The following is a 13,738-nucleotide window of genomic DNA, read 5'->3' on the forward strand; positions in this document are numbered from 1 at the left end:
TTATCATTATCACTCAATATCATTTTTATCGTTCTATCTAGATATAATTCTTTTCTCTCTTTTTCAAATTGTAAGCAATATATTAGTACATGTTCTACGGAATTCTCTACATGACATGTTTCACAAAGTTTTGACTCATTTGTTGAATTTCGTTCTAGTCTATATCCATGAGTATATCTAGTGTGCCCTATGCGTAGCCTCGTTAGGGCAACGCATTCCCTCCTCGAGAGGTTTGCGGGCATCTTCCACTTATCAGTAGCAACTTTTATTTGATAAAGAAATTCTCCTAATTTATTCCATTCATATTGCCAATTAAGTTCAATTTTTAGTTTTATTTGTACTTTCAAATTAAACCTAGAGTACAACTCTGGATCTGCAATGCTTCTATTCCCGACTATTTTAACCCAAGGTGGGTTCAGTGATTGAATCAAGACGGGATTTATATTGGTCAGTTCATATTTAATTAAAGCATTTTTGACGTAGTGAAAAAAAGAATTCTTACCCAACCGAAAGAAGGTTGAATTTTCAATTGATAAAGCATATGTGTGAAGTGGATGAAATGGATTTGACTTTAGTTTAAAAAAATAGTTAAGCAACAATTTATCTCTAATTGAATTTAGGGGCAAATGTCCGGCTTCTACTATAGTACTACTAATTCTACTGGTGACAAAAGCCCCAGTACAAATTTTAAGTCCTTTATTGTGAATTGGGTTTAGTTTTTTTAGCCAAGTTTTTGATGCATTGGCATAAGCGGGTGAAGCATAATTTATTTTTCCTAGTACTACTGCATTATGTACCATGAGTAGAGACTCACGGTGAGCCCCCCAACTGACTCCAGACAATGATTTTAAAATATTCAAGCTTTTATTTCCCGCTATCTTAACTTTTTTAATATGTTCATGCCAACGAAGTTGACGATCAAACTCTACGCCGAGAAAACGTTGAGTTGGTTTAAATTCTATGTTGCGATTATTAATTTTAAGTATGGGGTCTAAATGAGGTTTTTTCTTACGACAAAAATGAACCGCTGTTGTTTTATCAGGAGAAATTTTAAAACCATGTTTATTCATCCAATCGTTAACTTTACTTATATTATTTTGCAATTGAAAATTAATTTCAGCCATATCCTGACTTCGCATGAACATACATATGTCATCAGCATATAGGCTAATTTTAACTGGGGTAGAAATTTCATTAACTACATCATTGATTGCTATCAAAAACAATCTAACTGACATTACAGATCCTTGAGGAACTCCGTTTTGCAAAAATCTTTTTTCAGAGAGAAAATCTTCTATCAATACTTGGAAAGTTCTGTCATGTAGAAAATCCATAATAAAATTAAACATCTGTCCCCTAATGCCAATATCCATTATTTTATTCAGTATATGATATCGCCATGTGCGATCATATGCTTTTTCAAGGTCCAAAAAGATAGCTACTAGATGCTCATTATTTGAAAATGCTAAATTAATCTCATTTTCCAAATAGATAATCCCATCCAAAGTTGAGTTATTTTTCCTAAAACCAAATTGACGTTTATCAATAAATTCATTAGTTTCAATATACCATTCAAAACGTTTAGTAACCATTTTTTCCATTAGCTTACATAGACAGCTAGTCAAAGAAATTGGCCGATAGCTTGATGGGAATGCTTTAGGTTTATTTGGTTTAAGAATTGGAATTATAATCGCATTATGCCACTCATCTGGCAATTTTCCAATGGACCATAATCTATTATAAAAATTGAGCAAACATTGTTTGGCTTCATCAGAAAGATTTTTGAGCATATCATAATGGATATTATCACCTCCTGGAGATGAACCTTTACACGATTTAAGAGCTTCTTCTAGCTCAAAAAAGGAAAATTCTTTATTATATGGATCATCTGTATTATTGAGTTTGGCATGAGGGAACATATGTTCAACTTCAAATTTAAAATTCTTAAATTCTGTATTATACTGTGAATCACTTGAAAATTCTTCAAATTGGGAAGCAAGACAATTTGCTATTTCATTCTTATCAGTTAACTCAATATTATTATGAATTAAATAATTTATGGTTGAAAAATTTGAACACCCCTTAATTTTTCTTATCTTATTCCATATAACTTTAACAGGAGTTTTAGGATTAATTTTTCCCAAATATTCTTCCCAACTTTTTTTCTTAGCTTGCTTAATTAACCATCTTACTTTTGCATTAACTTTTTTATAATTGAGATGATCTTGGACTGTAAACGAATTTCTAAGATTTTTTCTCAATTGTTTACGTTCTTTTATTTTTTCTTCAATTTCTTTGCTCCACCAAGGGACAGGTGGTCTCTTGTACACACCTCCAGTTCTAGGAATGCATTGCTTTGCTTGATTAATTATGGAATTTACAATATAATTATTTTGATCTTCAACATTATTATATTCCAAATCCAGAGACACCTCTTCAAATTTTTCCCAATTTGCCTTTTCAATTTTCCATTTAACCCTTGTCCTATGTGGTTGAATATCACGAGTATATTCAATCACAGTCGGATGGTGATCGCTACCGCAAAGATCTTCGTGTACAGTCCAATTAAAAAGATTTGCAATACTTGGAGAAGCAAGAGTTATATCAATGGCAGATTCACTGCCATAAGCAAAACTAAAATGTGTGGGAGATCCATTATTAAGAACAATTAAATTATTATCATCAATAAATCTTTCAATAATTTTACCTTTTTTGTCAAATCTTCTACAATTTTTATCCCACAAAGGGTTGTGAGCATTTAGATCTCCAGTTATTATAAAAGGTGTAGGAAGTTGATTTACAAGGGAATTAAGAGATGAAATATTTAAACGGGAGTTCGGCGGAATATACAAATTACATATGGTGAGTTTTATAGGATAAAATATTTGAACAGCTACAGCTTGCATATCCGTATTCAGGTCAATTTCTTCCGAATATACAGATTTATCCACAAATGTGATAACTCCACCCTTAGCTCTTTCCTCGTCTATGCATACTTGATCAGTTCTGTAACTAGAAAATCTTTTTAAATCAAATTTTTGGGAGAATTTCAAATGTGTTTCCTGTATACAAAAAATTGTTGGATTATATAAATTAATTAAAGATTGAATTTCATGTAGGTTATGTTTAATTCCATTTGAATTAAACTGAATAATTTTAAATGTATTAATGGATCTATGTACAATATCATTAGTGTTGTTATTTTGAATATCAAAGTTAGTATTAATATTATTTAAATCAAAATCAGCAGGTGTAATACCTGATGAAAATTCATTTGAATTTTCTTGATCATTTATATATATTTGTGTATTTAAATGTTGCAATAATTGCGGTGATTTTGTATAAAAGGATACATCTTGATCATTTATATGCTGCAATAATTGCGTTGTTTGCGGCATTTTTGTATAAAAGGATACATTTTGGTCATTTGTGTGTATTTGTGTATTTATTTGTTGCAATAATTGTATTGCTTGTGATGATTTTGTATAAAAGGATACATTTGTCAGTCATTCATGATCTTCTTCCATCTCCTCCGTTTGTGGCGGGAGAGGAATCAGAGGAATGGACTGTTGTTGGTTGTCTTCATTCATTATTCTGAATGTATTTGAAAGAATTTGGGATGTCTCTTTGAATTGATTTAATTGTTCATAATTAATTGCTGAAGAATTTACTCCATCACTGTTTGCCGGATTATTCATACATGCTATATCTCCCATTGGAGGAGAATAAACTCCCTCATTTTGTGTGGCATTGTGATGAGTATTCATGTTTTGATTTGTAAAAGGATATGCAGTGTTGTAGTTTGTCAAATTTTGAGACATTGTAGGTGTTGGAGGAATATCTCCATTTTGAGAGGATTGTGCTTGTGTATTAGTTAGTTGAGCATTATGAACATCATTGTTATTATATGAGCTTGTATTAGCATTATTACCCTGATTATTACTCACGTGTTGATCACTGGTCTTAGGGATCGCCCCTTTACCTTGATTTTCGATACGATTACCTCTCTGGTTCTTAAATTTCTTCCTGTCCTGTTGGGGGATTGGTGCTGGGCGCTTTGCTTTTGATTCTGTGCGATTAACAATCGCAGTATTGGGCTCGACTGGAAGTGTTGTCTGAACATTCACCGGCTTATGATGAACCTCAATTTTCTTCGGAGTGGATGACTTCTTCTTGTTCTGGGAATCCTCCAACGTTGGGTAGTTTTCATCATATTCATCTTCGAGGTAGCTGAAGCGGTTTCGTGTCGTAACGTCCACATACGTCCATGTCTGTTTCCTTGGCCTGGGATAAGCACAATTGGCTTCATTGCGACTCAAATTATTGAAGGTCATTGCCAATCGAATATTCGACTGCCTGGATCTCTCACTGCAGTTAACATAGTCCGATGGGTGGTTGGCTCCACATGGAGTACATTTGGGTTCTTCTTCGCATCGAATTGATGAATGCCGTTGTGAACAATTTTTGCAAACTGGTTCTTCAGCTTTACACTGTTGTTTTGCATGTCCAAATCGCCAGCAAATTTCGCATTGTAGTACTTTTGGCATATGGGGCTCACATTGGAGTCTCACGTAGTTGATGTAGACGAATTTGGGAATTTCTGATCCTTCGAAATATACTTTAATGCGTCTGGTATTTATCTGTTGCACTTGTCCATCAATTGTTTCTCGTCGTGTAACTCTCTGTACTCTGTTAATGCTTATCTGTCTCGCATCCATGTGTTTGTGTATGTATTCGGGAGTATACTCCGCATCAATATCAAATATTATTCCACAACTGGTCACATAATAATAGGGAATGAAAGCTGCGAGTCCCGTTTTCTTAATCTCGTCATTTTCAACAAGTTGATTTGCGACCATGAAATCTCTACAATGCACAATTGCGCTCTTCTTACCAACTTTCTCGATCAAGGGAATTTCTGCACTTGAATATAGTTTGCTGATAGTTTCTCCAATTTTCATGGGACTAATGTCTGTCTTCTGTGTAAGCATGACACGATAACCATTATACTTCACATTGGATTTATATTTGCACGTTGTAAAAAGTCTTTCATTTGTACCTCCCCCACCTGGGGGAGGGCTGTTCTCAGCCATAGTTAAGAAAAAATCACTTAATAGTTTTTAGATTTGTCCAAACTTATTAAAGAAAAATTAAAAGTTCAATTTATCTTTAAAATTCTCTTCCACTACTCGCACCAAAAAGCAAAGAAAGAAACTTGTTTAGCTTCCAAAAATTACGTCCGACCACAACGAGTGTCCGAGCAGAACTGACGGCAGACCCAATCCTCACAATAAAAATGAAAGAAAAATCCATGCATTCTGAGAAAAGCATCACCGGACAATTTTCTCCTCTGACGTCCGAAGCCCACAATTTATGAAACGGATTAATTTGCTAACAGCAGGGAAGGTATCCAATGGGAAATCATCAACAATACTCTGCAAAAACCTCCGCATGGCACACACTGCCCGTTTCATTCAGATTAACTTTTCTGCCATCATAAAATACGGCTTCAGTGCAGATGAGAAAAAAAATACAAATCGTCCACAAATCCAACCTCAATGGACCTCATTAATTAGGCGAATGAGGTCTGTGCGACAAACTAAAGTAGAAGACACAGGTGATTTGGCAAAATTCAGCCAAACAGCGGATGGTCATTTTTATCATGTCCGTGGGGTTCGCTAAGTAATTCAGGTTCAATGAACTATGAGAAGGTTTAGATATCATTGAGGAAGATATCTTCAGTTTTTCAATTTATCTGATTTATTCCTCAGATATGGGTTGAAATGGGATTTGAGTTTAATGAAAATTTAGATGTTTAGAAAAAAATTCAAGAAATGATTGCTGTTTAAGTTTTAATGATAACTAACGAATTCTCAAGCTATACTCACAGAAATAATAAAGATCACTAAAACGGATCAAGGAGACTGGATCAGGGGCTAGGGTGGAGTAAGTCAAATTGCTCAATTAATTAGGTTTTTTCTTTTCTGTATGGGAAATTCTTACGTTTGAAGAATCAATCAGGATATGTGTAATGTTGTAGAAGATAAAAATATTAAGAAATCGCCAAAGAGACTTCCCATTACCTCTAGCAAGTGCTAGAAAAAGCCAATAAAAGGCTGAAAGGGACAAAAATCACAATTGTGACGTCATGAATAACATTTAAAAAAATAATTTTACGACAAAAATATATTTTTAGATTTTATTATAATGAAATGAATGAATATTTCTCTGTTTCATTGGTTACATTCGATCGCGAAAGAGTTTTCCTTAGATGATCCCCTTTTCTCAAACCTTTAATGATTTTAATGCATCATTACAATTTTTAAAGAACCTGTTCAACTCGTTTCTTCAAAAATTAAAATTTTGTTTTTTTTTTAATTTCTTTCTCAAAAATTTTTTGATTATAAAAAAATCATCATTTAATGCACCCCATTTAAACAAATAATTTGCATAAGAATCTTAAAGTTCTAAAGATCTTCGAATAAAAAGAATTTTAGTATATCACCGTTCAAATTCTTTCACGGAATTTTATTTCTTTTAAATTGTTTTATTTATTGTTTTGCGATATATAATTATACTGCATTTTGGGATTGTTTGAAGTGTTTTTATTTTATTACAGCAATTTTCTCAAATGAGCATCACTTTCCATTTTCTTAATATCACTCTAAAAATATTTTATTCTTTTTTAAGCACTTCTGTCTTCACGGAGTAGGTATATTAAAGGCTTTTATGATTTTTATTTCAGAGTTTTTTTTTTTTGAAAAAAAAATCTTCATCTGAAATCTAAACTGAAGAATCTCAAATATTCACTTTGGCTCTTTGATAGATTGATGTGTTCTTTTACTTTGAGACGCCTCTACGGCGTGATTTTTACCATGACAATCCCCAAAAGATCTCGATGGAAAATATTAATAACGTTGTTTTTTGCCTCCAATCTAAAGTTTTATTCCCATCGAAAACACTCAGAGAAGATAAGTGATCTAGAAGAGTTCCGCGATGGCTCCGCATATGAAAGAAGTGCTCTGGAGCGCTAGAAGATCGATTAGAGATTGATGGGGTCAAAGTATTCGATGCCACCACATGAGCTCTATATACCTTTCGCTTCGACTTCAAAGACGACCCCTGCGAGAGGTACTTACGGGATGAGTAATTGCCAATTGAATTGCGGGGGGCATTTGTGAGTGTCCCAAAGTGAGATTCATGATCAGATTTTCAAATGCTGTCCCCCAAAAATATCACCAAAGCTGCGTGATTCAATTAGTCACCTCTTGACACACTCTTCCGCGGCTTATTTGCTATGCAAGGTGGCATTTTTTAAGGAAGCCTGAGGTGGGGTTCTTGGAAAATAATGGCTCCTCTTGACCACAACAATAGCGCACAGGGAAAGTGTTAAGCACGTCGCTCTTGATTGCTTACGATGATTGTCTTTATGGGTTTTTATTATTGTTCGTGATTCTTGGCTTTTGGGGAGTGTTGGATTGGAGGTATCTTTTTTTGTGGATGAAATTCCTGAGAAATCGCAGCAATTTTTTGATGCTTATGGGTTTACCCACAAAAAAAACCTTTATGTGACAAAAGTTGTTTGTCTATGAATTGCTAAATAGGGTCACTGAATATTGCGAAGTTCTTTTCGGATGCCTTAGATGTGGTACGTGAACTTCTTTTTGCAATGAGTTAGATCTCTGATTTATTGGCTATGTGCTTTTGAATCTGATTTAGTACGAAGATTATATAAATAAGATTTGTGAGGATATGATCTTAGACAGTTTAATTTAAGACGCTTTGAAGATTTATTTTATCTTCATCATGTCTTTGAAGATTTTCCTAAGCTAAGAAATTTCCATACTTTCAACTATTTTAGAAAACGAAGACATTGAATGGATTGAATTTTCATTTGTCTTTGAAAGTTGATAGGTATATATTTCCCTTCATTATTTTTACTAAACCCTTTAAAATTGGAAAGAGACTATAATAAGACAATAGAAGTATAAGAAACTTATGTATAGAATAGATAGTTTACTTTTCCTTCAATTTAAGATCATCAAAAATAGGCATATATAGCACCTTCCAATTAGAATCCCATTAACATTCAAAGATAATGTCTGTAATGTCAAAAGTTCTTCTCATTTACATTTTAAAATGTTAAAGCTATTCTTCCACAACCTCCAATATACTCCACGTGAGCGTATGTTTGAGTGAAAGCCTCGCAATCCCGGAGGCGAAAAGAGTAGTGAACAATTGACGAATAAATACATCCTCCTACACTTCCATTGACCACCCAAATGCCCAGGAATGAGTCCAACGGTGCCATCAATCATCGAACAAATCAAATTCCAATAAATGTAGCAATAAAAATTTCCTTCTGCCACAGAATTGAATGCGTGGGAATTCCTCCTCTTGAAATTTTTCTTGCATTTCTGAGAGGCTGTAATTAATTTTTTTTCTTCTCGCGCGCTATTTCTTCTTCATCACAACCACCAATCTTGTATATGAGTCAGTAATAATAATTCTAGAGCTTGTAGGAGCGAGTTGGACGGAAAAAAAACGCAGCCGCACTTTATTAGTTCGGCAAATAAAGTCGAGACGAGCGCCACTCTGAGACGCGCATGGGGCTAAAGAAAAAGTTTTTCCCTGGCGCGGAAGATGGAAAGGTGTTCTCTGGCATGGTAAGAGGATGGGTGTGCAGAGGCAACAAGAGGGTTCTCTTGATGTGTAATGTCATACCGTGGAATTGACTTTGATTGAGAACTACATTAGCTTAGAGGTATTTTAACTTTTGGTAATCGTGACAGAACTTGAAAGACAGAGTCGAAGATATCGCGGTTTGAAATGCGCGCGTACCGAGAAGCATTAATCACATTTTTTTTTGCCTCCGCAGCGTGTGATTTTGATTGAATCTCCATCTCTTTGGGACTTTAATGCTGTATGAAGTATTGAACCAGTTTATAAATTTATACCCATCCATTAGTCTTATAGGACTCAAAGTCTCGCTTATTCTCCTGCACACTGCAGCGATCTTGTCGTGTGTCTCCGGGGTCATTTTGGGTGGTCGACCTCATGAGAAAATGCGCGGGCTTTTTCCGTGCGGCAGAATTCCACGCGGTAAGTGGCACAGTTAGCCCCCGATGATGGCAGAAATACCTGGGCGAAGCCCAAGAGAGGTGTTTTATTTTGGGTGCTAAAGACCCCAAATGAGGGACCCAGGAGGTAACGTACTCTGCATGACATCCAATGAAAGTGATTGAAATAGATTTTTAATTGTCTTCTCAGCTAATTCCTCAAGCAAACATGGGTTGAGTTTTTTTTATTGGAAAATTATTAACCGCACATCAGCTCTCCAATCAAATTACACCCGCTGTTCTATATCCCACGATTCAATTCCACAAAGCTCCCGCACCCGCATTGGGGGATACACCGTGCGGCAAAACCAAGAAGTTGGTCGAGGAACAAAAAAAAACAGTGGAAAAATAATAGCCACACTTCGAATTACAAGTTTCACGCTGTTCCTCAAAAGTCTGAATTCAATCCTCCTCTGAATCATTTCTCAATATGCCGAAGATTAGAGTGGGAAACCAGAGGGGCATTATTTTCTACTCCGCGTGGAGGAAATTATGATCAATTTTTTTTCTCTCTACTACATACATTATGACGGATGGGAAACATTGAGGTCTCTATGTACATTAATGTGTCGGATTAGACCAAATAATGATCTTCTAAAATAAAAATGTATATAGGTACATATCCATTTGATTTTTTTGTTTGAGTTTTTGTTTTTTATTAAGTTTTTTAATATACATTAGGTACCTATATATTAAAAGAATTAATTCATTGTGACACAAAAGAAATAAATCAACACTGCAATACAGTAAAAGTTTTAAATTAGCTGGAACAGTTCTTAAAAAATTTTTCCTAAAAATTGTAAAAATCCAGCAGTTTTCTCAAAAGCATATTACATCAGCACTAAAAACAAAACTTTAAACATTTAAAAACAAAAAAAAAGAAAAACGCTTTTTATATAGAGATTTCGACAAAGGCTTCGTATCATAGGTATTGTTCCATGTCAAGTGAGATGAAAGATTTATAAAAAAAAAAGTAAATAAAGAATATGAAAGGACATTTTTCTGTTTACACTTCGCTTAATAAATTACTAAACAACATAATAATTTAATTTTTAGAGCGAGGACACCTGAGTGATAAAGTAATATTAAAAGGTAAAGAAAACTCTAAAAGTAAATTTAAAAATTACATAAATATTAAAGAATATTAAGTACCCAACATATCTTGACATTCAAGTGGAATGTGACGGAATTTTATGTTTTTGTTGGTGTAAGATAAATATCTAGACATTGCCAATCATCTTTAATAAATAAATTCAGAGCTAATGATTACCTTTACTCTTTTCCTCTGAACGTAATGATTTTTAATTTCAAACACATGGAAGACATATTCAATGACTCCCTCATCTTTTCGAGGTCATTTTGAGAAGACAACACAAATCGAGGAATGATTGCGTTGGTCCGATTTTTTTAGCGACGCCGAGAACTCTTTTTGGAGCGATCTGTGTCGCAAGAATTGGATGAGTTGGCTCTTGTGAGAAAGATGTGTAAAAAGAGAGCAAAAGAAGTTGAGGCACGAGAGAGAAATGAGGAACATTTTAGGTGCACTCTGAAGCCTTTTTCTTGTTTGGTATTTTGTTATTGTGTTCCCTCCATCCCAGATCCCAGCTTCGTTCTTCTTTTTGCTCTTCTTCTCTACCTTCGTTGTTGGCTTTTTTCTTTTTGTCTTGGAAGAGAAGAAACCAGTTCCGCGCGGAGTTATTTGATATAGCGCGCGTTCGCTAAGACGCTCGAGGAGTAAGTGGCCAGTTTGAGTCGTTTGCCCCCAACAACAGTTTCCATGGAAGTCGCACATGAAGAAGAACTCTCAATGACTCCGGCAGAGGGAATAATATTTATGGCAGTGCGGCACTTCCATGCACACACCACGAGAAATTTTCATTGCGGAAGTGTCGCACGGCTCCCGTAGGGGATCCCCAAAATCCAAGCATTTGGCTCACAAATCAAATTATAGTGGGAAAATTCTCAAGAAGTCCCTACAGCAACGTCGAATTTACACCAAATATCGTGAACAGAATTTTACTGGTTGTTTATTTAAACTACCACAATCAATCTCTTCAGCCAGACAAACTCATGTCGCACACAAATAAACACAATATGCTCAAGACAGCGCATCAAAAGAGCCGACGAATTTAAATATTAAATAACATCACGCAGATGAGATTTCCCCTTTTGTGTGCACAAAATTTTCTTTCCCGCCTCATGCCAATTACCAGGCGTCTCCATTAAGTTCCACACTACCAGTCGCCTCCACATACATTTTTGACATTTTTTTTTTACTACGCTTACGAAATACCAGGCGCCTCCATTGAATTCCACTCACTATCACAGCTTTCGACTTTATGTTTCATTCGCGAGTGAAACATGATATTTCCTTCATATTTTTCGACCTCACAATGAAAGATTTCTTGTGAAACATGAACTTTTTTTTATTGAAACTTTTTTGTGTATTTGATAGTTTCTTTGAAGTTTAGTTGGGCTCCAAGAAGAAACATGATGTTTCCAGTAAGCTTACTCGGTTTTACTTTGAAGGTTTCTTAACATGTTTCAAATATATAGTATAAAAGTTTCTTCATGTGTCTCTGAATGTAGATTGAGCTTACAAAGCTTGAGATATCGAAGGTTTGAACCATTTGAACAATATATTTTAGGAGGGGATGGGACATTATGGATAAAATTTTAATTAAAAAACGATTTTTTTTTAAATTTATTTTTCTTCAAAGATGTAATTAAATAAATTTTCAATTGAGAAAAGAAAAAATATTTAATTGTTGATAGAAAAATAATATTCAAGAGCTTATTTGATTAACAGGACGATAAGAAAAAGGAAACTATTTGTAAATTTAAGGAAAAAATTTCCACTACGAAACATTTTCTAAATTTCTCCTTATTACATTTTTTCGCCCACAATTTTTCCGCATTTTATTTTTTAAATTATAATTTCTTGTTTCACATTTTTTTGGAGAATTTTATAATTTTCATTAAAAAAAATATATTTAAAAATACGTAATTCTTACCTAAGAAACATAATTAATCACGAGTTTAATTAAATATTTGTAATGAAAAGGATTTTTTGTCTTTTTATCTCGAAAAGAAAAAGGCTGGGCCAAGCCATTAAAGTAATCTATTGCAAAAATACGAAAACACCACAAAATCCTTCACATTCATGCTTTTAGAAGCAAATTAAAAAAAAAAAGAGGAATCACAGCTAAAATGTGCGAAAGCTTCTCCGCATTCCAAAGTTCTCTTTGGAATTTCTGGGCCATCATGAAGCCCCCATAAATCTTCCTTTGGCTCGAGAATGATCTCGAAAGGGCTTGTTAGGCGTCAAGTGCAACGGGGGAACAAATAAGAAATTCGCGTGATGCTCGCATGAATGGTTTTCGCGAGAAGGGGGCGGGGAGTCTGTGTGCCGTACATGTGTAGAACAGAATGTTCTTACACGCGAAAGTACATCTTTTATGGCTCCACGAAACGCGATTAATGAATTTCTCTCCCATTAATTCTCTCGCTGTACGCAAAGTTTTTTTTTATTATGTTAACTCAACAATGTTTTTTTTTTGTTCAGAAAAACAAGGACTTTGCGTTGGTGCTAAAAAGGACTTGGATTGAAGTTGAAATCCTTTTGAAGTGGCATAATTGAATTTTGTACCGGTGAATTGGTTTTTGTTGCCTCTGGGTGGTTGAATAAATTTGCTTTTGCTAAAGAAGGAAAATTCAAGTGACTTTTGCCCTTTTGTGGAAATGCAATAAATCTCTTTCGCGTTTCCTGGACTATCTAATGTATGCAAATTTTATTCATTTAAATACTCTGCTATGAATTGGATGGAGAGAATGTAATGTTCAATGATTTCTCCCGGTGAAATGGGGATGTTTCCTTAAGAAAACATTTCAATTTTATGTATTAAACTAAAAAAGATTTTCAGGGTAATTTTTGGTAATTTTACTGAAAAACTTCTCAAGACAATTAATATTGAATTACCTTGCAGAAAAATTCCATTTAGCGACACGCGCAAATTTATTTTCGTGGAAAAGAGGCCATTGTGCTTCTCTGGAGGACACCTCGATGAAATTATGTTGTCCGTTAAATTACAATAGCTCTCAATTATGGGACACACGAAGGGCAACATTGGAGAGAGCCATTTCGGGCTCAGAAGGTCGTGTGTCATGTGAACTCGTCGTCCATTTCTCCAGCCAAGGAAGTGCCGAAGAACGGGACATTGGAGTTCTTCCGAAAAAAAGCAGAATTCTCTGTCCATAAATCCATAAAAGGACTTCATGGGAATTAATGATGCTCGCTGAGAGTCTTCAGAGCAGAGGTGGAGGCGCAAAATCACCAAAAAGGCGAGAAGAAATATTCCTGCTGCGGATTTTAGTGCAGATTTCATGGCTTTAGAACATTGATGGCTCTAAGGATATTGTCGCCTTGGTTGTCTCCGCGTGTTGACGAACAAATGGGTTTCATGCTTTGACATTTTCCGCCCAATCGCCAATTTCATGCGTGATATCGAATGACCAAGGATGGGGACAATATTGAGGAGATTTTTTCAACAAAAAAAATCTTTCATTTGAGCAAGAAAAAAAAACGCTCAGCCTTGACTTGAAGCTGTTAAGGAAGTTTT

This window comes from Lutzomyia longipalpis, chromosome 2, assembly GCF_024334085.1.
Source record: "Lutzomyia longipalpis isolate SR_M1_2022 chromosome 2, ASM2433408v1".
Classification (NCBI taxonomy): Eukaryota; Metazoa; Arthropoda; class Insecta; order Diptera; family Psychodidae; genus Lutzomyia; species Lutzomyia longipalpis.